At 32.4% G+C, this 26,023-nt stretch overlaps 1 pseudogene; it reads left to right on the plus strand.

The window, feature by feature from the left end:
* The first annotated feature begins 15,904 nt into the window (after positions 1–15,904).
* Positions 15,905–17,382, plus strand: LOC146886290 (F-box/kelch-repeat protein At3g23880-like; annotated as a pseudogene).
* The last annotated feature ends 8,641 nt before the right edge of the window (positions 17,383–26,023 follow it).

A 26,023-nucleotide genomic window follows, 5' to 3' on the forward strand; every position in this document is an offset into this window, starting at 1 on the left:
CCTGTTCTTTGGAAGATCTATCTCGTGTCTGGTACTGCATGGTTCCACCCTGCAAGAACTCTGAATCATTCTCTTGAAGCTCATCCTCTTCATCATAAATGATCCGTTTGTCCCGAAATGACCTGGCCCAATAGGGAAATCCTAAATTATTGGGCCTTTCAATACAATCAAATAGAAAGCCCCAAGGGTGCATTCTCTGGGAGCCCAAACGATATGATTGAAAAAATCCTCCTCTATCTGTTGCGGGTCGAGGACTCCTCCCCCTTCTTCAAACTCCGATTCATATTTTTCATAGAGAAATCTCTTATCAACGATAGAATAAGATCCATTTTGAATCTTATTTAAAGGATTCCTTGGTTTGGACCAAAGAAGCAATGTCACTCAATCCTTATCAAATTGACTGTAATCTTTTTCTGTACGTGAGGATCCCACCAGAGCGCCTTCTACTTCTAATAGGCCATGAACTAGATCAAAATTCTTCTCAACAAGTCTGATAACGCTGTCGTTGACGCGGTCAAATTAATACTACTAAACTATAGCAACGTCAGTATTGCTAAAATAGTAGTCAACAAAATAGAAAGGGTAAAGTAACCCAAAGTCGTCTCCCAACGAACACGGAATTGATTTTTAACAAGTTAGTTCTTATAAAATCTGTACAAAACGGTTAGTTAAATAAAATAATAAAAATATGGGAGGATTAAGATAAAAAGATAAAATAAGATAGAAACAATAGTAAAGAAAATAGATTGATTCCATTGCTTTTTCAAAATAGATTCATCATCGGTTATCTAAAGATTATTGCTCAATTAATTATTGTTATAGATTTACAAATTAATCAATGTAAAGTCTCAATTAATTTGTTGGCGTTCTCACTTTTAGCCAAAGTACAGTCTCAATTAAAAGTGAGAACTTTTAGATTTTCCACAGTAAATTCAACCAAAGTACAGTCTCAATCAAATTTACTATGTCTAATCATGTCTATTCTTTTATCTCCTCACCAAATAAAAAGCTTAATTAATCAAAGTAAAGTCTCAATTAATTGTAGTTAGAGTAAATACCTTTAACCAAAGTAAAGTCTCAATTATTGGTAAAGACTCATTTAATCATATAAAAGTTTCTAAATAAAATCAAAGTAATATATATATATATATATATATATATATATATTACAATAATTAAATATGTAATTTAATAACTAATTATACAATTGTATAAATATTTAATCTATATATGATATAGATACTAATAATATGATTTCATACAATCAAATTAATGTTTTAAAATATTAATTTACTTTTGTACAGTTTTAAAATATTTTGTATTTTGTATAAAATTCATTCTACAAATTTATTTTTTAGGACGAAAAATTTTATTCAAGAGAAAAGGAGATCCAAAAAATTATAATAATTAGAAAAATAAATAAATGAGATTAAATAAATATTTAAAATGGTTCAAAAATTATTTAATTAAAAAGATATTATATATATGTCGTTAAATATTATGAGATATTGTTAAAAAATGTTAAATATTTTTAAGTGATCATTAACTATTTAGAAAGTATTTATTCAGAAAGTTATTATAAGAAACGTAATGGTTTATTATTTTAAAAGATTTATTTTATTTAAATGATGTTTTAGAATATAAAAGATAAGAGATTATTTTAAAGGATATATAAAGTAATTATTACACTATAAATGAGTTATATATGATGATTATTTTTTAAATGGATTTATTGAAAAGATATACGATTTGTTATGCGGGTGAATATGGTTATATACATGAGATTTAAAAAGATTTTCTAAGAAATAGAAAAAGAAAGGTAGGAAAAGATGTATATCGTTATAAAATAAAGCTAATAAGAGAGAGAAGAAAGGGAGGAGAAACACAGAATGAGAGAGTATGGAGCAAATTTTGTTTGTATGTATGTCATATTACTGATATGAGTAATTGTATCAAATCAATGGACGACCATTAATCCATTCATTCATAACATTCCCTCTTGGCCTCTTGGGTGCCCATTGATGAAAGGATGTGTCTCATTAACTTACCAGGAAGAATCTTTAGGGAGAAAAAAACTAGTGAAGGAAAAAGAGTACATCATTCTATATAATATTGTTCTTTACATCTTCTATTTCTCCCCCTCATATAAACTTACATCATCAATATCAAGATGAGTAATATCCATATGGCCATAATCTTCATAAGCAAAGTGTGTTTCTATTTTCTTCTTGTTAAGTGATTCTTGGTAGAGTACAAGATGCTTTGGTGTATAACAGGCACGAGTCTAATGACCTTTACTGCCACAACAATATCATATATTTTCAGCTTTTTTGCCATTATTTTCACCCATTTCTTTTTCCTTTTTCGCATTCTTGTTCCACTTCTGTTGATGAAGTTTCTCTTGAAATTTCCTTTATAACCATGTTCACGACCATGATTAATAGCACGACCATGACCATGGCTACGACTGTTATATATTTATAATAACGTTGAAAAAATATAGTGTTGCAGTTGTTGCAACGTGAGCAAGCCTCCCTCCTTTTTAGGATGGTGCATGTTGTTGCAACGAGATTTCCTCCACATGTTGATCCCACATCCACTTTTGATGGGATATTATTTTTCATACTAGGCTTCAGTTACAAATAATGGATTTTTTAATCCATTCATCACCCAACCATTTTCTTATCTCTCGTTTTCTTATTTTCTTCTTTTTCTCTCTTCTCTTATATCCTGGGTTATTTACTCTTTAAAGAGTACTTATCTTGCTAGTTTCTATTATCCTCGGAATATATCTGAGATGTTCCTGTTGTATCCTAGAGGATTTGCATATATACTGCGGATAAATTATTAAGAACAGTATTTTTACACGCATGAGGAATTCCTTTTGTTTATGTTTTTATCTATTTTATGCATATTTACTGACCATCTTAGGGATTTATCTATTTATTGATTTTTCGATCCTTTGATTCTGGATTATTTTCGGAAGAAAGATGGATTATTTTTCTGACGAGATAAAATTACGAAACACGTGATTAGCTAAATGGGGAAGAATAGATGCGCACGAAAATGATGGTGTAGAAAACGATGGTGACCACTGGCGGCGACGACATTGGCTAGGTTAGGTGGTTGCAACTTTCGAAGGTGCTCTCGCAAGTCGCAATCCTGCAGCAGTGGAAACCCTTTCGTTGACAAGAAGAAGGCACTAGAGGGGATGGAGCCGCTGTCAGTGTCTACAATGGCTCTGGCGTCCCTGGCATCGGTGGATGTGCGAACGATGACGGTGGTTTGTGGAGGCATATTCCCAGGAGAGAAAAAGGAAGCGATGATGCGAAACCCACGGTCTGGCAGTGGCTGGACGAGGTTGCAACGTCGTAAACGAGCGGCACTGCAGCCTCGACGCATTTGAGTGCTTCAACCTTGTCGGCTACTATCCAATGGTTGCAGGTGTCACCAGGAACGACGGTGGCTGGACGGGGTTGTGCAGCGAAAAGGTGCACCCATGGTGGTCGTTGGAGTAGGAGGAAGAAGATGTCCCGTTTCACGGTTCGAGGAAGAAGAAGAGAAGAACACATTCACCTTTGCCAATGTTGGTTTAGGCCGGCATGAGTCACGCGATGGCATCCTAGTCAGCAGTGGTGTCGACGAGCTTCCGATGGCGCCTCCAGCCTTCGATCATGGGCGAAACTGCGACAGCGAGGATGTGGTTGTTTTCTTTGTTGGCAGAGATGTTGCGCTCGCAGCTGAGACTGAGTTCGACGGTCAAGCGGCTCTAGCGCGCAAGCGAATTGCTGTTGGTTAACTTCTCCATGTGGAAAACGCAAATGAACCATCTTTGTACAATTCATTGTCTTTAAGGGAGTGGTGCTTCCCATCATAGCATTCCCGGCATCGGCATACATCCTGGCGAAGCTGAAGCTCCTCACCATGCACATGGAGAAGGTTGTGATGGTAGCAACGGCGTTCAACAACACAGACGCGTGGATCTTTTAACGCTGGTTGTGGTTTTGGCGGGCAACGTCAACGGGTCGTGGTACTCGTGTTGTAGGTGCTGCCACTACAATATACATTGCGTGAATGTTAATAAAAGATGTGAGTGGAGCATATGCTTGCACGTGACTTATGGCCAATGTCAAGGAGAGCTTGGTGCAGTAAAAAATGTTGGATAATGATATTCCAACAAAATTTTTTGACAAGGTTTTGACACAGTTTACGTGGCAGCAGTTTTTTTAATTTTTAATAACTGAAAATCTTTGTTCGCACGTGCAGCTGAGAGGGAAAGAAACATAAGATTAAATGTCCTTTAGAAAGAGAAAGAGAAGAGAAAAAAGGGGGAGGTCCGTTCCGCAGTGAGAAGTGAAGAGAGAGAAGGTGGAAATACCAACTTGCGGCCGGAGTTAGAAAGTGAAGAGAGAAAAGGGGGAAAGTGAGGCCTGGGTGGGGCGGCCGGAGTTAGAAAGTGAAGAGATAAAAGGGGGAAAGTGAGGCCTGGGTGGTTTCGAACTGAGAAAGTCAAGACAGAGAAGGGGGAAAGTGAGATTCCGGCAACCATTTGGGTTGGTGGTGGTGGTGGGTCGTTATCAAGCAATGCGAGAGTGAGAAGAAGTGGTCGACGACAAGGAATTCGTCAGCCCAAGCGTACAATCGACCCTTTGGCGGAGCCCATTTAATTTGTTTAAGCCAAAGGTAACGTTTTTCGGTCGTATTACGCAGAGGATGTGTATGTGGTTGTTTGGTGTTCTTTTCAAAGATAAACTGCATTCAAAAGCAGGGAGTTATGCGTACGTAAGTGGGGAGTAGAGTTTAACTTTTGCAACACTGCTACAATATGGAAGAAAAACTATTCTTAAGTAGCCTCTTCGAACCGTTGACCATGTAGTTGATAAATCACGACGTCTAATTGCCCAATTTAAATTGAATGATCGGAATTAGGTGGATTTAATATGGCCACACAACTACATAAACAGCTGAGGCCGATGTGGGGAGTAAGGAAGGAGTACGTGGGGAGTTGAAGCAAAGTTTTCTCAACAAAGGTGCAGGACATAGAAAAAAACCTAAGTAAAATGTCGTCAAGCCTTATTCCTATTTCATTCGTTTACAAATAAATTCCTTGGCGTGACTCAAGCGTTAGCCATTTTCAAATAATTTAATTTAATGTGACTAGACCCTCACAGAACCCCAAAGATATACTGCATTCAAAAGCGGGGAGTTATGCGTACGTAAGTGGGGAGTAGAGTTTAACTTTTGCAACAGTGCTACAATATGGAAGAAAAACTATTTTTAAGTAGCCTCTTGGAACCCTTGACCATGTAGTTGATAAATCACGACGTCTAATTGCCCAATTTAAATTGAATGATCGGAATTAGGTGGATTTAATATGGCCACACAACTGCATAAACAGCTGAGGCCGATTTGGGGAGTAAGGAAGAAGTACGTGGGGAGTTGAAGCAAAGTTTTCTCAACAAAGGTGCAGGACATAGAAAAAAACCAAAATAAAATGTCGTCAAGCCTTATTCCTATTTCATTTGTTTACAAATAAATTCCTTGGCGTGACTCAAGCGTTAGCCATTTTCAAATAATTTAATTTAATGTGACTGGACCCTCACAGAACCCCAAAGATATACTGCATTCAAAAGCGGGGAGTTATGCGTATGTAAGTGGGGAGTAGAGTTTAACTTTTGCAATAGTGCTACAATATGGAAGAAAAACTATTTTTAAGTAGCCTCTTGGAACCCTTGACCATGTAGTTGATAAATCACGACGTCTAATTGCCCAATTTAAATTGAATGATCGGAATTAGGTGGATTTAATATGGCCACACAACTACATAAACAGTTGAGGCCGATGTGGGGAGTAAGGAAGGAGTACGTGGGGAGTTGAAGCAAAGTTTTCTCAACAAAGGTGCAGGACATAGAAAAAAACCTAAGTAAAATGTCGTCAAGCCTTATTCCTATTTCATTCGTTTACAAATAAATTCCTTGGCGTGACTCAAGCGTTAGCCATTTTCAAATAATTTAATTTAATGTGACTGGACCCTCACAGAACCCCAAAGATATACTGCATTCAAAAGTGGGGAGTTATGCGTACGTAAGTGGGGAGTAGAGTTTAACTTTTGCAACAGTGCTACAATATGGAAGAAAAACTATTTTTAAGTAGCCTCTTGGAACCCTTGACCATGTAGTTGATAAATCACGACGTCTAATTGCCCAATTTAAATTGAATGATCGGAATTAGGTGGATTTAATATGGTCACACAACTGCATAAACAGCTGAGGCCGGTGTGGGGAGTAAGGAAGAAGTACATGGGGAGTTGAAGCAAAGTTTTCTCAACAAAGGTGCAGGACATAGAAAAAAACCTAAGTAAAGTAAAATGTCAACCATTATTACTATTTCTTTTCTTAACACATAGATTCCTTGATGTGACTCAAGCGTTAGTCATTTTCAAATAATTTAATTTAATGTGACTGGACCCTCACAGAACCCCAAAGATATACTGCATTCAAAAGCGGGGAGTTATGCGTACGTAAGTGGGGAGTAGAGTTTAACTTTTGCAACACAGCTACAATATGGAAGAAAAACTATTCTTAAGTAGCCTATTCGAACCGTTGATCATGTAGTTGATAAATCACGACGTCTAATTGCCCCAATTTAAATTGAATGATCAGAATTAGGTGGATTTAATATGGCCAAACAACTGCATAAACAACTGAGGCCGATGTGGGGAGTAAGGAAGTAGTACGTGGGGAGTTGAAGCAAAGTTTTCTCAACAAAGGTGCAGGACATAGAAAAAAACCTAAGTAAAATGTCGTCAAGCCTTATTCCTATTTCATTCGTTTACAAATAATTTCCTTGGCGTGACTCAAGCGTTAGCCATTTTCAAATAATTTTATTTAAATACCTCATTCATATTTCATGCTTTAAGAAAATAAATATTTGTCATCATCGAACTAAAAAGGGGAGTTAGTCACCCGTATGTGGGGAGTACAGTTCAACTATTTCAATAGTGCTTCCACGTTGAATCAAAACTATTCTTTAATCGCCTGAGTCGACCAATGGCCATCATGTAAGTGAACAATGAAGTCAATCACTAAGTCCAGTACAGTAATTAACATTGCATTCATTTAATTTTGTGCATTGTCAACTACATAAACCGCTAAAAAACATTTCACGCATATATGGGCACTTATGCATACATATGTGGGGAGTAATGGCAAAATTTTTTAACAAAAGTGCAGAAAACGTTAACACAATTACTAAAATGTGTAAACACATGATTTGTGTTTCATTTTTCCCAACAAATTTTCCCGTGTATTATCCATTCCAAATGAAGTAATTTGTTTGGATGTAGACTTAGTACATGCAACATTCAAACCTCTGATGGTAAGTGGGGAGTTAGGTGTAACTACTTGTGGAGTGGAGTTGAAATTAATCAGTATTGTACAATGAATTAAAAGTTGTTAAATACGTCTACAATATTGAATTTTGTCACACATATGCTGCATACATTAACTGGGGACTAAACCAGTACTATGTGGGGGACTAGTGCTACCTTTTCCTATTTGCACTGCAATAACTAAAAAACATTTTAACCTGCTGTTGTAACCTGACATACAATTGCCAAAGGGTCGATTGTACGCTTGGGCTGACGAATTTCTTGTCGTCGACCACTTCTTCTCACTCTCGCATTGCTTGATAACGACCTACCACCACCACCAACCCAAATGGTTGCCGGAATCTCACTTTCCCCCTTCTCTGTCTTGACTTTCTCAGTTCGAAACCACCTAGCCCTCACTTTCCCCCTTTTATCTCTTCACTTTCTAACTCCGGCCGCCCCACCCAGGCCTCACTTTCCCCCTTTTATCTCTTCACTTTCTAACTCCGGCCGCAAGTTGGTATTTCCACCTTCTCTCTCTTCACTTCTCACTGCGGAACGGACCTCCCCCCTTTTTTCTCTTCTCTTTCTCTCTCTAAAGGACATTTAATCTCATTTTTCTTTCCCTCTCAGCTGCACGTGCGAACAAAGATTTTCAGTTATTAAAAATTAAAAAAACTGCTGCCACGTAAGCTGTGTCAAAACCTTGTCAAAAAATTTTGTTGGAATATCATTATCCAAAAATGTTACCAAAAGACTGTGAGGGTGCAGGTAATGCTAGTAAATTTCTGAAAAAAAAAATCATTTAACTAAAATTTTTAAAGCGAAAAAATCATTAATTAAGAAGATGGCTTTCAACTAATAATGATTTTGATAGTATCTTTAAATTTGAAAATAGAGAATATGTTACTATATAAGTGGATGACATACTAATGATTGATTTATGAAATTTGAGATATTATTTAGAATTAATTTTCTTCTAGGTGAAGCCAATATGAATTTAGAAGTTAGAATCGAATCATATAAGAAAGAGAGATAATATATTATTATCCTAATGCAATACATGAGAAACTTCTTAGGAAGTTTAGAATTGATAAACGAGTGAATATCCCTTACGATACTAATTCTGAATTAAAGAGAAATTGAGGAGAATTATTTTTCTCAAACTTACCTTAATATTCTAATTAGGAATATTGAGATGTGCTTATGAAGAGTTTAAATGGAATATGTCATTTTATTGAATATAGTGAGTTTTCCATTGTACTAGAAGGGTACAGTGACGCTAATTAAATCTCTGATTCAGACGAGACAAAATTCATTAGTGGTAATAAATTCACACTTAGGGGTAGTGTGATTCCTTGGAGATCAGCCAGACAAATGATATTATTAGATCAACAAATGAATTATGAGTATGTTGTTCATGAAATGGTTGATGGTGAAGCTGAGTAGTTGACGAACTTCTTAGCTAACATTCCATTAGGAATGAAAATACATTGTGATTGTCAATCGGCAGTAGCTACTGAAGAGTGAAACAATTTCCATTGAGTATGTGAAGTCATAATGGAATCTAGCAGATCCTTTGACAAAATCCTAGGATGAAATATGATTATATAAACATCGAGGGGAGTGAGACTTGAGCCACTTGAAACAAACAAGTGATGGTAACCCAACCTTTGTGATTGGAGATCCCACGAATAAGGTTCATATGGGTAAGAACAAGTCACTTGTTAGTTCTGATAACACTAGATTAATTGATTGATTTTAAATCAATTATGTCCATTCCTATGGTGTGTGTGAAAGTGCTAAAGACTGCATTATTGAGAGTTTAAACTTTGTAATTAAAATTCCTTGAGGTGTAAGAATTTTAAACAAAGTTTTAATATTTTTCATATCCCTTATGGGTGGTGTATGATTTGCAGCATACACTTGATGAAATCACCTATATGAGTGTCGAGTGGGGCCGCTTGTATGAGATATTGGCATGATCTCTAGAGCACTCATGAATACCAGGCACGCATATGGCCTAATAGCGCAACACAGCGATAACAGCAAGAATTGTGGAGGTGTATTGTGATGATAAACCGCTAACACACATCAAGTGTTCTTGGTTCATATAGCTTGCTATACCAACTACACTGTGTGTTAAGTTTTTCAATCTAAGACTGGTTCATATAGCTTGCTATATCAACTCTAATGCATTACATCTTAGTTGAGACCCAAAATTTTCTTTCTTTCTTTCTATCTCTTATCTTTTGCAATATGTGGGGAATTGTTATATATTTATAATAATATTGCAAAAATAATAGTGTGATATATATGTGATATTAATGATTTTTTGATTGTAATCTTTGTATTAACTTAACATTTTGTTGGTAGTTCTATTTCCACATGCGATAATCGTGTAGGTTGCATTGGAACTTATGATGAAGTAGATTTAGATGCATAACAAAGATGATAAATGAATGGAAGGTGGAATGAGTTTGAGCTAGTAATTTAGAGTTTATGATTTTCTTCTATTTATGTTACATAAAATAGTTATGTAAAGATAATTGATTTTTTTTTACTTCTCCCTTTGAAAGTAGTACTTATCGTATATTTAAGCATTACACTACTCAATTTTCTTTAAAAAAAAATTAAAAATTCATGTTTTCCATAAGTTTAGTAATGAACAACTTTAAATTTGAAACGAAGTTTTTTTTAATTATTTAATTTTTCTTCGTTAGTAAATTGTATTGGTCATTAGTAAATGTATTAGTCTGTGAATCTTTAATATACACGTATAAACAAAAACTTTACTATAAAATATGCGGGGACAGATAATATATTTTACGGTTTAAGTAATCATGTGTTTAAATTTGTACATCATTTGTTTGCTATTATCTATTTTTATTATGTTTTTAAATTATGATTTTGAAAATAAAAGTTTCGTATATATAGACAAAAAGTACATATTTTTTACACTTTTATTTAATGTTGAAAATAATTAATGATATGCAATATATGAATACAATTTTTGAATAAGTAAAATAATATATTCTTTTCTTTATTTTCAAGATTATTATCATTTGAAAGAAAAAAAGATATGATAGAAGGAATAATAGACAATGAGAGGATAAGGAACAACTTTTTTTGTGTGTTTTATTATTAATAGAAGAAGTCTTATTTATAGATACAATATGGTAAAATAATGATAAAAGAGTGATTAATGATAAAAAATAATTTTTGTGATTGATATATTATATGCAATCATTTGACATGTTATATAAATGGTAATTAATTTAATGTTGAACTCTTTTTTCTTTAAGATTGATTAACAAAAATAAAAAATAATTAATTAAATAGATGTAATTTTTTTCTCGTCACATATACAAAAACAAATCATATAAATTATATAAAAAATCATCAAACAATTATTCTACATGATAAAAATAAACAACACATAAAAATATTAAAAATAAGTAAAAAATGATAAAATGTGTGTCTTAAAAGCAATTTGATACACCATTAAATGAGAATGTTCAAACGAAAACAAGTGTATATATAATTAAAGGTCTGATGAGATGAAAAACACTTTGAAATCTAAAAAAAAAAAAGCAACTTTCAGATATCATAGTAGTCAAAGTGGTAAGAGATAACAAAAAATGTTTAAGCAAAACAAAAAGTTCTTAATGCGATATAAAAATTAAGTATCAAAGATAATAAAAAATATAAGTTTTTTATATTACTTACTAAATAAAAGGTTTATGTAATTGAACATTTGAAATTATGTGTCAAATATTTTCATTTGAAAAAAAATAATAAATAAAATATTAGAAAGGAGTAAAAATATTCAAATGTAAAAAATAGATTTATTTAATTGACCGTAATTAATAATACACTATTTAAATATAATTGTACAATATAAAGAAAAATAAGGGTTATAGAATTAAAAAATAAGATTATATATATATATATATATATATATATATGTTTCTGTAGAGGGACAAATAAGATAAGTTAGGCACGAGTGTCACCTTACCATGTAGTCCGCTATCTCCTTAGTTGGCCTCTTCCCATTCAATACATGTCGGCTTGAACCCAGGAGGGGTTACCTGCAGAAGAATCTCCGAAACTCAAGTAAGTCAAAGCTCTCAAAGAGTCAAATCAGCAATTAATGAATGCGTACCGTTAAATGATGGGGTCCACGTGTATTTATAGAACATTAATGACGTTTGACCATCGCATGGGCTGGGTTTTGACCTGGGCCTTAGCTTGGGCCATGAGTGGGCCTGGGCCCCAAAACAGGCCCTGGGGACCTATTGAAGGAGGGGCATCGATGTTAGTTAACTTTCTAGGCAAGTAGTCGGTCTTGACCGGCTACTTGCCTAGATGTCTTGTGCTGGTGATGGCCGGGTACTAGATGCTAGGCGGTTTTGATATGTATATTGTTTACTTGGTTGAGTTTGGTTAGGTACGGTACAATATATATATATATATATATATATATATATATATATATATATTATTTAGGATAGTTAATAAATTGTGAGTACTTTAGTAATTCAAATGGGATGAGATGAGTATTAGGATGAGTATATGTTAAATAAATATATTTGTAATTCTTAAACTTTAACACAAGTTTAAATTTGTTTCTATTCCAAATTTCGATATAGATTATTTGTAAGCTTAAAATAAACAAATATAATTCTTTTAACCCAACTGAGTTTAATTTTATTTACATGTCAAGAGGTATTTTAGACTGATCTCTAAGATATTTACACCGTTTGACATATTCCAACTCAAATGTCAACTAAACATCGTTTAACATATAACAAAAAGTAATGTCATTAAGTAAAGATGACTATATATATTTTTTAAGTTTAAAGATAAAAAAAATCAAAGTTTGAAACAATTGTGAATTCTAATTACATACTACAAACATATTTAACCCTTAACTAATAATATTAAATTATTTTACTTATCCTTTTAAAATTAATTTATAAAAGTAAAATAATTAATTCGTAATTTATTTTATTTTATTTGCTCTTCACGTATACAAAACAAATAAATGTATGTATTATTTATTTAAAGACGAGAAGAGTGAGTTACTCTCTCAAAGAGAATAAAAAACATAATATTTAACTTTTATCAATAATGAATAAAAGGAACTAAAATTTTGTGTGGGATGAAGAAAATATCTTTCTTAAAACTTTCAATATTTGTTTATTGGAGTATTTTGTTTAAAAGCATTAATTATTGCAATTAATGCCCTCTATTAATATTAAAGAGTTTAATAATGACATAAATTAGAAAATATGTATTGGTACGCGGTTAGTTTTAAATGGTCGTTTGTATTCAACATTTAGTGAAAGTGCGAGGGACCACAGAATTAAACATCTCTGAGCAACTTCTGACAATGATAATCTGCACTTTCTAAGAAAACGATGTCGTAACGGGTTTTGATATCTCATATCTATTCTTATAAAAAAATTTATTTCTATTCTCATGGTCAGATTTAACGGATATTAAATTTTTATCTCATTTTTATCTTCAGTAAATAATGGGTATAATCTCATACACATACCTGTATCCATTCTCTTACTATTCCAATATTAATTTTAATTAATTTTTATAAAATAAAAAAAATACGGTAAAAAAAACATAATATTATCAAATATTCAATATTAGACGATAGTTGTTTGTTCGATATCAAATATTTTAAAATAAATTATAATTGTTTACATTTTAAATTAGAATACCAAATAAATTTTCATCATAATACCAAAACATTTATTAAATTTGCAAACTGCAAACATTAATGAAACCTAGTTGATAAAATTTAAAAATATAAAAGGAAAACAAATATTCAAATTAAAATATATTTTAAATGTTTGTTTACTTTAATTTTTAAAATTCTAATGAATCTCTTTTTTATACACTAATAAAAGTTACAATACATCATTTTATCAAAATGATGCAAAAAACAAATAATAAAATTTTAACATAGATCTTGTGTCTTTTGAACTTCAATGTATGTTGGATGGTGATAAGAAAAATATTCATGGCAATTACATTAAATTTTTATATTGTAGTAAATAAAATTTATTTATACAATTATAGTAAAATTTACAGAATGATTGATAAATGAGTTAGAAAATAAAAAATAATTAGATAAAATATATCGAAATAATATTTTACATGATAAAAATAAACAATAAATAAAAATATTAAAAAATTAACAAAAGTGTGTCTTAGAAGTAATTTGAGAGACTATTGAAAGAAATCGTACAAAGGAAAACAAATGTATAATTAAGGGTACGATAAGATGAAAAGTTTTCAAATACCTTAGAGATCTAAGAAAACTTTTCAAATATCAACATACATACTTAATACTCAATGGTTGAGAAATAACGAAAATTGTTTCACTGAAACAAAAGTTCTTCAAATGAAACAAAAATTAATAACAAGTAAATAATTTTTTTTATATTACCTATTAAATGAAAGATTTATGCTATTAAACACTTATATTGAGAGTATTAAACATTTTAATGTGAAAGGAAAATATACAATAAATAAAAATATTAAAAAATAATAAAAATATTCAAATGTGAGACATAATTTTTTTTAATTCACATACATCATTTTAACATAATTACATAAATGTTATGATAAGATGAAAAATACATTAGAGATGCGAATGAGTTTCATGACAAACCAAATAATTAGAAGAAATAAAAAATAGAATATATATATATATATATATATATATATATATATATATATATATATATATATATATATATAGATGGTTACTTAATTAATTATGAATATTTTAATAATTTAAACGGAGACGAAGATATGGCAGGGAGGGGTATTTTGGCGGAGATATGTACATCCCATACCCAATTGAAAAAGTCGGGAATTTCTCATACTCATACCCAATCAATGCGAAAATTTCCCGTCAAAACGAAGACGGATTCGGGCAATACCCACGACAGGGACGAAATTTATGTCATATCTAGGTTTAACACAAAATTTTGGCACATTTTGACACCGTTTAATTTTATTTTTATTTAGTGATAGCGCGTGGACCTATAGATTTAAACATCTCAAAGCAACTTTCTTCTTCCTTTTTAAACCAGTTTTATTTCTAAGTTTTAACAAAATATATTACTATTTTTCTCGGTGTGCTTACGGAAAAAAGATATTTGAAATTAATTAATTAAAAAATAAAATTAAAAGTGGGAAAAAGGATTTTTGTATATCTTTATTTTTTTTTTGGAAAATAGAAAAACAAACAATGGATAAGAGTGGTTAGTAGAATTGTTGAAATAAATTAGTGATTTGTAACATGATTTACCTTTATATTTATTTTTAATAGGGATAAAATAGAACATGAAAATATGTACAGTGAATGAAAAATGTTTTTACATATTTTATTAGGTTTACAATTATTATTATTATTATTATTAGTGAAAAAACAAGTATAAATATTTTAACGATTGTTAATTTTTATAATTATATAATATAGTTTTTTAAATATTAGAAATAGGGTCCGTAAATAGAAGGATATAAAGAGAATAAAAAAATGATGCAGAAACTATTACAAAAAAAATCGAATGTGTATGGATCCACGTTGATAAATTCTAATTTTGTATTCGAATTTAAATTATAAATATATTTAACTATTAATGTAATATTAAACTATTTTTATTTAATCTTTTAACATTAATTTATGAAAAGAAAAATATTTAATTAAATAGTTGTAATTTTTTTTTTCTTTTTCGACTTTTAAAAATAATAAATAAAAGAAAACTAAAATTTTGTGGAAAGAAGAGAATAATCTTTCTTAAAACTTTAAATATTTGTTTTAATTGAGTATTAACTGCATAAAAATTTTATATTTGTATGCAGTTAATATTAAATGATAATTTATATTTAATATTTAATAAAAGCGCGTGAGACTAAGATAGTTAATATTAGATGGTTATTAATATTTAATATTTAATAAAAGCGTGTGGGACTATGATAGTTAATATTAAATGGTCATTTATATTTAGTATTTAGTGAAAGCGCTAAGATAGTTAATATTAAATGGTCATTTATATTTAATATTTAATGAAAGCGCATGGCACTAAGATAGTTAATATTAAATAGTCATTTATATTTAATATTTAATGAAAGTGCGTGGGATTAAGATAGTTAATATTAAATGGTGACTTGTATTTTATTTGACGTTTCAAATATATTTCATGATAATATTTGAATTGTTTATACCATTTAAGATATTTTTGCTTCAATGTTAATTCAATTATTATCGTAAAATGAATTTAAAATGTCAAATAAATTTAATAAAATTTGGTAAAAATGACTAAATTTACACATTTATATTATAAAGATGAAAGACTAAATTAATATGAATTAATTCCAAAATTTATTTAAATTTTAATAACTAAAAACATATTTAACTCTTTCAAATTCACTTTATTTATACCGAGTCAGAGATATTGTGAGAAAAAATTGTGAAAATTTTGTTTTATAACATGATTGTCCTTTTACAAAATTGAAGGGTGTGTTCCGCATCCTCACTATAAAAGCTTCTGAAGTTTTTATCTTCAATGTGACCATTTCTCTTTCCTTCTTATCTGATATTTCATTTTCCAATCTGCACCTTCTTCTCAACCGTTAAACAATTGCGTGGGTTTTCCCTGCTGCAGAATGTCTTCTGCTCAGAATTATAGTTGTGTTCTTCCCGAGAATATGCTCATGGAAATTTTGTCATGGCTTCCGCCGAAGGATGTCGTGTGATTCAGATGCGTTTCAAAAGAGTGGAACCACCTTGTCTCTGATCCTGCATTCGTGAAACTTCATCTTCAAAGGTCTCCAAAAAACACTCACATCCTATTGACCTTTGTACAGGACAAGGATTATGCCGTAATTTGCCCTATACAAGATTTACTAGACAACCCATCATTCACCCTTGAAACTTTACATCGCAACAATCGCCCATTTACACTGTCTTGGGTGTCTGCAATGGCTTAGTATGCTTACAGCAGGATACTTATAATGGAGAGGGCTTTTCAGAATACTGGTTTCGGATTTGGAATCCGGCCATAAGGGTCATGTCTAAAGACTCTCCACATATTCGTCTTAGAATCAGCGATTATAAAGATGTTTCCTGGTTTAGGTTTGGGTTTGGATATGATGAATGGAGTGACACTTACCAAGTTGTGTTCTTGGATAATAATAAGAATGAATCGCAGACACTGGAGGTAAGAGTTTGGTCTTTAGGAGATACTTGTTGGAGGAATACGTTAACTTGTGACCCTGTTCCTACTGCTAGCTATGGAACTCCTCGATTTTTTGGAATTTTTATGAGTGGTACTTTAAACTGGTTAGCATTTCCCAAATCCTACTCTGATGATGATGTTAAAATGAATTAGCTTGAAATATTTTCTTACCATCTAAAGGATCAGACATGCAGATATTTTCCTATGCCTGATGGCATTTCAGAAGTCTATGTTTGTGGTCATGAGCTTGATGTTTTGAAGGGTTGTTTGTGTCTTTTTCATCATTATGAAGATAACTTCATTGTTTGGCTGAAGAGAGAGTTTAACGATGAAAAATCTTGGTCCAAGTTACTGACTTTTAGTTATCAGGAATATCTCAATGATTACTCTCCATTAGAGTTCTCGATTATCTATATTTGTGAGGATGATGAGGTTGTGCTGATTGCAGACACTTATATATTTGAACCGAGATTTATTCGGTACAACACCAGATATAGTAGAATAGATGGGGATGAACTCCGCAAGAATGACAAATGGTATCTTTTCTCTCATGAGTATGTTCACAGCTTGGTTTCTCCGTGTATGAATTAAGTTGTCTTAATTGATGTTGATAAGGCTATGACATATCATATGAGGTTAAGGATGATATGAAGTTTCGTAGTCTTTCTGGAAATGTATTATGAATTGTAGAATGCAAGTTGTCTTTCTGAATTATGTAATTCATGCTGTATTTTTAATTTTCCATTGCATAATTTATAATAATTTTTAAATTATGCAATACATGATTAAATCCACCATGAACAAATTAAGGATCACTTATAGAGTTCAGTGATATATTTTAATTTTGTGTCTTGAATTTAAAAATTAAAACATTTTTTTACCATTAATTTAATATTAAATTATTTATATTCATCCTTTTAAAATTAATTTATACAAACATAATTAATTAAATAGTTATATATATATATATATATATATATATATATATATATATATTATTTAAAGATGAGAAGATAACTCGAGGTAGAGTTACTTGGAAGAGAATAATGAACATGATATTTAACGTTTTAAAACAAAAAATAAAAAGGAAACCAAAATTTGGTAACGAAGAAAATATTCTTTCTTACAACTTTAAATATTTGTTTTAATTTAGTATTTCTTTAAAAGCATTATTTATTGCAATTGATGCACTCTATTCATATTAAAGGGTCGTGACATAAATTAGAAAGTTTGTATTCATTGTTCTTAAACGTCTCAAAGCAGTTCCTTATAATGATATTCATTTTCCTTTTAAACCACTTTTAATTTCAAGTTTTAACAGAATTATTTTTTGTATCCGTGTGCTTATGAGAAAAAGATATTTGAAATGAATTAATTTGAAAAAATAAAACTGAAACTGGGAAAGAGATTTTTGTATCTTTTGAAGTGATTAGTAGAATATGGTATTGTGTTATTGGTGGCCTAAGTATATCTAGATGTACATAAGTCTAGACGGAGATATATCATGTAGTCTCGGTTTTCACTATGCTTATATTATTTGAATTATCATGTTTTATTTTTTTATTTTTATATTTTATTATTATTTTGTTAGATATTTTAGGTCTTTTTTAATAAAATTAGAAAAAATAAGTATTTGGTTTACATATTTAATATTTGACAAATAAGTAATAATATCAAAAAAATTAAGAAGAATATCAACAAAATTTAATTATCAAGTACAAATGTTTGGATGTTCTCTTCCTATAAGGATAATGTGATCTCGGCGAGGGAGTCTCGTACCTTGGGTTGATATATCTTCTAATTTGATGTGTTATCATGTCTTCTTCCGGAATGACTAGGGTGTCCCATATGGAGGGAGTGCCTGCAAAAACACTCTGACGCTGAAGTTAGAAACATGTTACAGATGGGGATACATAACAAAATTGATTCTTCTCACATACCTTATGAATAATGACTATATATAATACCAGGATGAGTCCTATTTATTAGGCCTAGGATTCCTCATATTATCTCCTTTTAGGATTTTCTAATGTGTTTACTTATCCTTAATCTTTTTGTGATTAATCTTATGTACACTCGTTTGTAGTGACTTTCATGTCCCTGACTTCGTGGTACAGGCTGAGGTACTAGGGGTGGTCATGGATTGAATTTTTAATGATCCAATCTACATCCATTTTAGATCCAAATAATTGGATCAAATTTTGGTATAATTACTCGTATAGTACCTAGTTTGGGGCTAGTGTGTCAAATAAGTACCCAGTTTAAAAAAAGTGTCAATTGCATCCTAACTTTTGAAAAAGTGCTTCAATTAGGTCCCTTTCAAAGAGAGTTGACTAATGCCGTTAGTCAACGTGTCACGTGTTAGTATGTGGTTTTTTTTAATATTTTTAATTTTTTTTAAAATTTTTTAAAATTTTTTGAAAAAAAAATGCCATGTGTCAAATCCTTGTGTGTGACACGTGGCATTGTCAGTGCTATATGGCATTGTCACTATCAGATGTCATTGTGTTGATTTCGATTTATTCCCCATATATGTCTTTTTGTTTCAATTTAGTACCTAAGTATGTGTATCTGATTCAATTTTGTCCCAAATTTTTTTAATAATTAAAATGTTTTTGTAATCCATTTTTTATATGATTAAAAATAATTAAGTATAAATATTTTTACAAAATTAAGTACTAATATTTATATTGTTTCTCTCAATTTCACACCAAATTTATTATTTGTATAAATGTTATACAAATATTTTTTATTAAAAACGATTTTTTAACATATTACTTTATTAATTACTTTTTTATTAAGTACTCATGTTATATATTCTTTTACTAATTTTAAACCAAAATTTCTATTGGTATGAATGTTATACTAATTTTTTTTTTATTAAAAATGACTTATAAAATGACTTTTACCACTAAATTTTAATATAAATATCAAATACTTAATTTTTGTAAAACTTTTATACTTAATTACTTTTAATTTTATAAAAAATGGATTTTAATTATTAAAAAATATTAGGTCAAAATTGAATTAGATACACATAAGTAGGAACTAAATTGAAACAAAAAATATATATGGGGACCAAATCGAAATTAACACAATGGCATCTGATAGTGATACTGACACGTGGCATTGCAATGCCACGTGGCACTGACAATGCCACGTGTCACACACACGGACTTGACACGTGGCATTTTTTTTAATATTTTTTTTCAAAAAATTTTAAAAAATTTTAAAAATTTTAAAAATTTAAAAAAATTAAAAAAAAATCACATACTGACACGTGGCACGTTGACTAACGGCGTTAGTCAACTCTGTCTGAAAGAGACCTAATTGAAGCACTTTTTCAAAAGTTGGGATGCAATTGACACTTTTTTAAAACCAGGTACCTATTTGACACACTAGGCCTAAACTGGGTACTATACGAGTAATTATACCTAATTTTTATCTAAATCCATTTTTTTAGCAAAATTAGTTTGATTTTTCTTAAAATTCAAATCCAAATATTTGGATCAAGATTTAAATCCAGTCCAAATATTTGAATCAAGTTCAAAATCTAGAATCTATTTTTTGTAAATAAAATTTAAATTGAATTTTTAAAATTTGTGTCCTTAAGGTCGACTCGATACAATTTGGCTAGAGTTGTCAATTTAGTCCAACCCCCACGTGGGCTAGGGCCAAAAAAGCCCACAGGGCAAAAAAGCCCCCATTAAAGAAGTCTGTAGGGCCAAAACCCACACAAAAACCTTATGGGTCAAGGCCCGCCCATAAACTTTCTTCTTAAACATGAAAAATATATTATTAAACTTTCTATCGCAGCTCAAGGTCAACAGGTCTAGTCGTCGTGCTGACCCGACCTCACATAGTCGGGTCATCGGGTCCAGCTAACCCGTAAGGGTTGCCGACCCTACCCAGTCCATACGAGTCGTTGGGCCGACTCAGCCTCCCCAGGGATTGGGTCAACTCAGCCTGTCCAGGTCATTGGGTCGACTTAGCCTGTCTGAGTTGTCGGGCCTGCCCAGTCCGTATAGGTCGTTGGACACAACCTATTTGAGTTGTCGGGTCAGACCAACCCCTCCGGGTCTTCGGGCTCTCCTGGCTCGTTCAGTTCATCGGGCCCGTCTGACTTTTTTGGGTCGTCGAGCCTGATCGACTCGTCCAGGTCTTCGAATTTGCCCAGCTCGTTCGTGTCTTTGGGCCCGCCCGACCCGTTCAGTTTGTCGGACCCACCCGACCTTCATGATTGTCGGGCCTGCTCGGTTCGTATAGGTCATCAAGTAAGGCCCATCCAAGTCTGGATTTAGCCTAATCCATTTGAACCTTTAGCCTAACCCAACAAAAAATATAAATTGAAATTTTGGATTGGATTTTTTGGATTATCCGTATTTGAAAATCTTGATTTAGAGAATGGAATACAATTCATAAAATATATAAAATGTAGATTAGATTGAAATCCAGATCCATTAAAATTGATTTTAAATGATTGGATTAGAGCAAAAGTGGATCAGATCAAGAAAATTAGATTTTTTTGCCCACCCCTAGTACTAATCCTCGGGTCTTCAATGTGCATTGGCTGAGATGTTCTCATCCATGGGTCTTCAATGTGCGTTATTTGAGGTATCCTAGATGTTGACCTAGGTGTCCTCATCCAACCACTATACTATAGTGTAAGTTAGTGCATCCTCCTCTTTGACTCACATGGATATGCATGTCGAGGTGTCCTCTTTAACTAATGTGGGTGTGCAGGCCGATGTGTCTTCTTCCTTGGATCACTAGTACATTAACCCAAGGTCGAAGAATTCTAGCTAAGAGGAGTCATGCACAATCAAATTATAAATAGATCATTAAATTATAATATTATTGTTTATTTGATAAAAAAATGTGTAATCCTAATTTATATTAAAAAGTCTAATAATGACATAAATTAAAATTTTTGTATTTCTTTGTAGTTAATGTTAAATGGTCATTTTATTTAAAATTTAACGATAACGTGTGAGACCTACAAATTTAAACATCTCAAAGTGTGTGGATCTACATTCTCTTTATAAAAGAGTTTGCAAGATAATATAATATCTGTGATGAAAAATTGGTACCCGTAGGTAGCATGTATTTTTAATATCCGTCTACAAACGAATCAGGTACAAGTATCATTTTATCCATACCACGAGTATCCATTACATGCAAAAAATTCAAATTCAAATTTAATTTATATTTTATTAAGTTAAATTTAATTAAAATTAAAATTTAATTTATATTTTATTAGTTTAAATTTAATTAAAATAAAAATTTAATTCATATTTTATTTTATTTTTTAATTTAAATTTTATTTTAAAAACTTATAAAATATATTTTTTAAAATATCCGTGAGAATCAACGGGTAGCCGCAAGTTTTATAAAACCCACAAGTATTTTTTAAACAGGTATCCAACAAGTAATGAGATAGGTAATGAATGGATCTTTTTGTTACGAGTCGAGTTGTGGGTAGGCATTATTCGTGTCCGACTTGACCTGTTTCCGTCACTTGTAACATAAAACATCTTTTCATCTTTAATGTGACCATTTCTCTTTCCCTCTTCTTTGTTACTTCATTCTCCAATATGTAATGTGTGTTTAGGGATGACAACGGGTTAGGTCAGGCACAAATAGTGCCTACCTGCAACTCGACCTACAATTGGAAAATCTACTTGTTATCCGTCACGTACACATTTAAAAAATACCTACGGAATAAACCCTACTCATGGATACTCTCAAATATTTAAAAAATGTTTTATAAATTAAAAAAAATATATAAAAAGTATAAAATTAAATATAAATTAAATTTTAATTTTAATTAACTTTAATGTAATCGAAATCGTGGAGCATATTCCAGGTGAGTTGTGCTTCGAATTTTATGACTTGCGTTTTAGGGTTTTGTGGATTATGGGTATAGGGTATAGGATTTTGATTTTGATTTAGGGGGTTTTGGGTACAACAACCTCTCCACATTGACAAATGGGAGATACACCCAACCCTTCCACCCACCACCAAAAGAAGACACACCACGAATTTCATTGTGTGAACAAGTGCAAGACTTATAGGAGTTGGCTTCGGACATGTCTCTCAACAACAAAATCTGGGGTCAAAATAATTAGAAGAATGTTGTGCAGCAACGTAGCGGAGGAGAAGAATGAATTTAGGATGCTGGGAAAAATTTAGGGTTTCATGATACCCATTTCTAAACAAAGTTAAACCTTTTCAACATATGCCACGTCAATTGCTCTTGCCTCTTAAAAATGTTGACACGTATCAGTACAATTGTGCCACCTCACTACTGTTTGAACGACGTTTGTTTAAATTAAACGGAGAGGACTAAATTGAGTCACTCTTCAAAACTTGAGGACTAAATTGAGACTCTGAATAATAGAAGAACCATTTTGAAATTTGCTAACAAATTAGAGGACTAAAACAGTAATTAAGCCTAAATTTAACTTAATAAAATATAAAGTAATTTTCAATTTTAATTTTTTTATGGGTAAGGGATAACCACAGATACAGATAGTATGAACCCCATGCTCGACCCATTTATGAACAGGTACCAAAATACATGTTATACGTGAATAATAAATACTTGTGATTACCAACTATTTGTAGTAAATTTTATCTGCGGATTCCTGCGAACACAAGTATTTTTGTCATCCCTGTGTGGGTTTTTCCCTTCTGCACAATTAGGAACGACAAATAAACTTGCCCCTTTGGGTATTGCCCAAACCCATCCCCATTTTGACGAGGATTCTCCGCTTTGACCGGGTGTGGCATGGGTATAAAGACTACCCGAAATTTTTAATTGGATATGGGGATGTACATATATGTGCCTTATCCCTGTCCTCATACCTGCCATAATTAGGGATGGCAACAAAGTGGGGTGGGGACGAGTTTCGCTATCCCATACCCATTCCCATCGAAAAAATGGATCCCCATTCCTAAACCCAACGGATATCAAACATTTGTCACATCTCCATTCCCACCGGGTAACGAGTATATACTTTTTGGGTATTTGGCTCCCTTCCTATGTGGAGAAAAGGCCCAAAACTTGAAAAGCCCATGTCTCACTTAACCTAGTGGAGAGGGGCTATAAAATAAAGAGAGAGACAGAATAATAGAGTCAGAACACACTGAAAGTCCTAACTCATAGAGGGAGAGGTAGAGGGAAAATTCTGTTCACGTTTTTCATAGAGTTGTCGCCGTAAATTCGGCACTGCGGGTTCGTTCACCATTGGATCGCGCTGAAATTTTTACAGCAGGTTTGGGTTTCATTGCTCTTCAATCTAACCGGTTGGATCGTTGATATGAGATCTTAGTTGGGAGATATTAATTTCGCACTGCAGTAGTGATTTTTAGAGGTTTTCCTCTCTTGTTCTTCTCTATTTGAAAGCTTTGTTGCTTTGTTATTTGGTTGGGTGTTGGCACTAATTTGTGCTATTGATTGAGACTCTTTTGTACTCTTGTTGATCATAGTGAAGCTATTTCTTTGGTCTGGACGACTCGTGGTTTTTACCCTTGATTTGAGGGGTTTTCCATGTTAAAAATCTTGGTGCCTTTATTTGTGCTTTTGGTGATTTATTATTGCTGCTCTTTGATTATTGCTCCTCATAGATTCTTGCAAGTTAGGGGAAATTATATCCGCTGCATTCTCTGGTATATTGTTTATGTTATTGTTTTCCCCATCAGAGTGGCATCAGAGCTCTTGGTTGGGCTATATTTACTTGTTTGAATGATGGAGGCAAATGCAAAGATGGTCGCTTTGAATGGTACAAATTATCATTTGTGGAAGGGCAAGATGAAAGATTTATTATTTGTCAAGAAATTGCATCTTCCGGTCTTTACTACACAGAAGCCAAATTCTATGTCTGAAGAAGAATGAGACTTTGAGCACCAACAGGTATGTGGTTTTATTCGGCAATATGTTGAAGATAATGTTTATAATCATATTGCTAATGAGACACATGCCAGAGCTTTGTGGGAGAAGATTGAGTCTTTGTATGCTTCTAAGTCGGGCAATAATAAATTGTATTTGTTAAATTGCTTGATGAATTTGAGGTACAAGGAGAATTCTTCTATTTCTGATCACTTAAATGAGTTTCAAGGGCTCCTAGATCAATTGTCAGGAATGAGCATAAAGTTTGATGACGAAGTTAAGGGATTATGGTTGCTTAATACTCTACCAGAGTCTTGGGAGGTATTTCGGGTTTCAATTACGAACTCTGCCTCGAATGGTGTTGTTTCTTTTCAGATGGCAAAAAGCGGTGCTCTTAATGAAGAGATGAGAAGGAAGGCACATGGTTCTTCATCTCAGTCTGAGATGCTTGTTACAGAAGCTAGGGGGAGAAGTCAGAAAAAGGAACATAAAGGTGGTAGAGAGAAGAGTAGGAGCAATCCAAGTTAAGATACAAGAATTTAGAGTGCCATTTTTGTCATAAAACTGGGCACATTCAAAAATACTGTTTTAAGTGGAAAAAGGAGAACAAAGACAAGAAGGGCAAACAGAGAGAGAATGACCATGATGATGATGATCGTGTCACTACTGCTACAGATTGTGATCTTGTTCTTCTTCGTGACTTTGAGTCCGTTAATCTTGTATCTGATGAGAGCATGTGGATTATTGATAGTGGTGCTACACTGCATGTTACACCTAGGAAGGAGTTCTTCACATCTTACACTCCTGGTGATTTTGGAGTGTTGAAGATGGGTAATGATGGTGAGTCTAAAGTGATTGTTGTTGGTGATGTTTGCCTGCAAACCAACATGAGAGTGCAGTTGTTGCTTAAAGGAGTCAAACATGCTCCGGATGTCTGTTTTAATTTAATCTCTGTGCAGTTGCTTGATGATTGTGGTTATGACAATCACTTTGGTTCTAGTAAATGCAAGCTCACTAAAGGTAACTTGGTTATGGCCAGAGGGGAGAAACAATCTAAATTGTACTGGACTAAAGCTTTGGTTGCTAAAGACAGTGTGAATGCTATGTATATGGAGGCATCTTTGTGGCACTGGAGGCTTGGTCATATAAGTGAGAAAGGGCTTAACTACTTAGCTAAAAAGGATGTGCTTATGGGATTGAGGAAAGCAGAATTGGAGAAATGTTCTCATTGCATGGCTGGTAAACAAACCAGAGTATCTTTTAAGAAACATCCTCCCTCAAGGAAGTCAGAATTGCTTGAATTGGTGCATTCTGATGTTTGCGGCCCATTAAAGGTAAATTCGTTTAGTGGTGCACTTTACTTTGTTACTTTTATTGATGATTGTTCCAGGAAGCTATAGGTCTATGCTATAACACCTCCTGGCCCACCCCAGCAATGTCAGTGTCAGGTCTGCAGCCCAATACACCCCAACCCCTCGCCCCAAGTGTCCCCCC

This window comes from Vigna unguiculata, chromosome 5 (genome assembly GCF_037176805.1).
Source record: "Vigna unguiculata cultivar grain cowpea cultivar isolate G323 ecotype 2 chromosome 5, ASM3717680v1, whole genome shotgun sequence".
NCBI classification, from domain to species: domain Eukaryota; kingdom Viridiplantae; phylum Streptophyta; class Magnoliopsida; order Fabales; family Fabaceae; genus Vigna; species Vigna unguiculata.